A 3,460-nucleotide genomic window follows, 5' to 3' on the forward strand; every position below is an offset into this window, starting at 1 on the left:
TTGAAAACATCTTTCAGGGAATTCTAATACACCTTGCTTTGCTCTCTTTTCAACTCAGGGAAAATCACTGCATTAGATGGCTTGTGAGGATCTCTCTCACAGGGATGGTAAAGTCATTAAATGGAAGTTTACAGAGGATTAAATCTCAACAGTGTGCTAGATACACATCACAAGCTTAAAAACACTCAACTTGTGGGTGGCTCCATTTCTCCATTTTTTATTTGAAGGTTTGCCTTGCATATATGTTTTGCGTAAAATACCCAATTTTCATTGCTGTTTTGTTCTGCTGTTTAGGCCAAACTCTGTAACCTTCAAGAATTGTTCTCATTTTTGGTAAAAAAAAAAAAAAAAATTCACCATGATTGTAGTTGTTGCTCTTTTTCAACTTTCCCCCCTCCTCTATGGAGAGAACATTATGCTTATATTATTTTCACTTGCAGAATTATGAGAGAACTGGACTAACAAACATGCCTTATGATTAACTTGTTCATAACACTACCTTGGACAGTTTCTCAGTGATGATAGACATGGACACAGCAAAATGCAAACTCTGCAATCTGAATCAAATCGCTTTTTTCTCCCCGTATTGTTATTCATTTTTTCCTGATATATCCCCTGAGAGGAGTTGTTTCTGTCACCCTTCTCCTCAAAATGACACGTTTATGCTTAAAGTAGTATGGAATTCATTGTGAAATAACAATCACCCAGAATAATTACCAGCAAGTGGAGATCTGTAGTTTGGCTTGTTTAAAATAACTCCATGGTCTCAGTGCCGTGGAGAGAGATCTTCTCTCACACGGGACCCAGCTCTACAGTTCGCCCTGATAACGTATTTTGTACTGCAGTCTCAGCGGAAACTCTAATGTTAGAGGGACCCAGAGGGCTAGGGCTTGCCAAAGAGCAATGATCTCTGGGTAAATGTTCAGCCAATCTTAGGCTTCAGCAGTCTGGATGATATCTTTTCTGTCAATTAAAGATTATTTCTCTGCTGCCCGCCTTGAATCTGTCAATCCATTATTTATTTAAAGCTTCAAGTAACATACATATATTGTTAGTGAAATATAAAATAACTTAGCTGACTTTGCCCCCTAAATTTATAACAATGGAAAAATCCAAGGATGAAAGCGACGTAATGCATTGTTTTCTGGATATGGAAAGCACACACAACAGAATCAGAAATGAAGCACACTTTTCAAATGGACTGAGTGATCTGAATCTTAAACAGTTAAGTCCCCTTTTTTTTCTCTGCCTTATCTTCTATCCAGCTGCAGAAAAAGTGGCTGGGGTGCTGTAGGAACACCAAGCAAGAACCTGCTATTTGGATAATAATAGTGAAGAATGTGACATGAAGTTCTTGTAATGCAGGGGGATAACATTGTCAGAACGGAGAGAAGCCTAACTGGTCATTTCATGTTCTGCCAGTAACACTCCAGGGAGAGGTAGTGAAATGTGTTATCATTGACTTCATATGGCGCCTTTTCCCTTAATGGTGTAACACAGGTCAGCATAGTAACTATTAGTATTTTCCTGCATATCATATTATGCTCTGAAAGTTGCCTCATTAAATTTATATCAAATAAGGAATGAGAATGCAGTTAGAAAACCAGTGCTGTGAGTATGAAATTATAATATTTCATTTTTATACCTTTGGTCTGGTAATCACTAGAAGTAATTCTTTCCCAAGAGATGGGATTTTTTTCATCAATCTTATCCTAGAAAGAACAGTAAACTAGAAACCTTCTTGTGCGTAAACATTAGCAAGAATCATTCATGGGACAATTTGCAGGTCATTCTGCCATGCAGAAACTGCTGAGCATCTTCAAAGAAATCATCCCCTCCACACCTGACCATCAGGACGGGATTGTAAGGCTGTCTTCTCACTGGTCTTACGGCTTCCTCTCTGCCCCATCCAGAATAGTCTACCTTGCATGCAAATGTGACTCTGTCTCCCACTAGCTTTCACTCAGGTTTTCTTATCTGTAATAATGGGGATAATATTTGCACCTGTCTTACAGAGTTTGTCGGTGGTACACTCAGCAAATTTGACACCCAGAGTGAATCACTTTGTAACAATATTATAACAAAATTATTTTCATTTATAACCATAAAATGAATAATAATGATAATGGCTAGAGAAGAAACACAGTGATAATATTCTTTCATTGAACATTGTGTGTATAGTTGTGCCATAAAAATTAAAAACTAAAAAAAGTGAAATATTTTACTACAAAAAGTAATGGATTCATATTTTTAATTATATAAATACTATTTTAATAGAAGAAAATCCCTGTATACCTATATATTGATCTCCTACAATGATGAAAAATTGAATAACAATTGAATAGGAATGAGAAATTTTAATTCTAACAATGTTATTCAAATTCAGTAAAATATTTTATGTGTGAACTAAAATTTGTACTTACCAGCCAAAAATTACATCTTGCATTTTGCACTGTTTGTTTTAAATTTTAAATTAAATGAAACTTCAAGTGACCATATAAAATGATGTAAGGGAAGCCACTCAAAATCACAGTAACCAGCAATTTGAGGATTTAAAACAACAAATGATGTATTTCAGAAAATAATATGTTATCACTGACATTATTTATAATTGCCAACTCATGGAGATAATCATAGTCTGTTTTATAATTGTTTTAAAATACTTTATAGACAATGCATCTCTTTATCGTCTATATCAAGGGGCAAAATGACCCCAGCGTCTTGCCTATTGTATGCTGCAACTGGGGATTCAGGGAAGGTTTAATGGATTAAAATCTAAAGTACTTAGAATAGGGCCTGGCATATGGTAGGTGCTTAGTAAATATTATTATTATTAAGTAACTACAATGCCTTCCTATATTATATTTACTATATATAAACTGTAAAGACGAAGTCTAATCTTATTGACACATTTAAGACCATGCATAGACTGATCACACAGCTTTTTCTTTCACTTAAAAGAGTGAAGTAAAAGCTTCAGTAGCACAGAAATTTCATTCTTAATGTAATGTATCATTCATTTACTGGCAGATCTCCTAATAATTTCTTGCTGGCAAACCCTCTTCCTGTTTTCCCTCTGGGGGAACTTCTTATTCCTCAAGGCATAGCTTAATTGTTGATTCCTCTGATATTTCCTCCACTTGCTCAACTCTCCTGCTCAGAAAGAAGATTGACCATCCATCCATCCATCTCCTCATCCATCCTTTCATTTGGTTCTTCAGCATCTATTATCAGAATGCTTGCTATGTTCATACCAATCTTCCATAAATAAAGAGTGAATAGAACACAATCACTTTTATATCAGTTAAAGTCTTCTGGAGAAAAGGGAAAAGGGGAAATTATAATTCACTATTTTTAATGCTATCCTTAGATATAAGAATGGAGTGCCAGTGGAGTTCCTGGGACAGTAATTTAAACAGTATTGGGAGGTCAAACAATGTTTCCTGGGAGACATCAGAGG

The sequence above is a fragment of the Equus przewalskii genome, chromosome 3 (assembly GCF_037783145.1).
Source record: "Equus przewalskii isolate Varuska chromosome 3, EquPr2, whole genome shotgun sequence".
Lineage (NCBI taxonomy): Eukaryota > Metazoa > Chordata > Mammalia > Perissodactyla > Equidae > Equus > Equus przewalskii.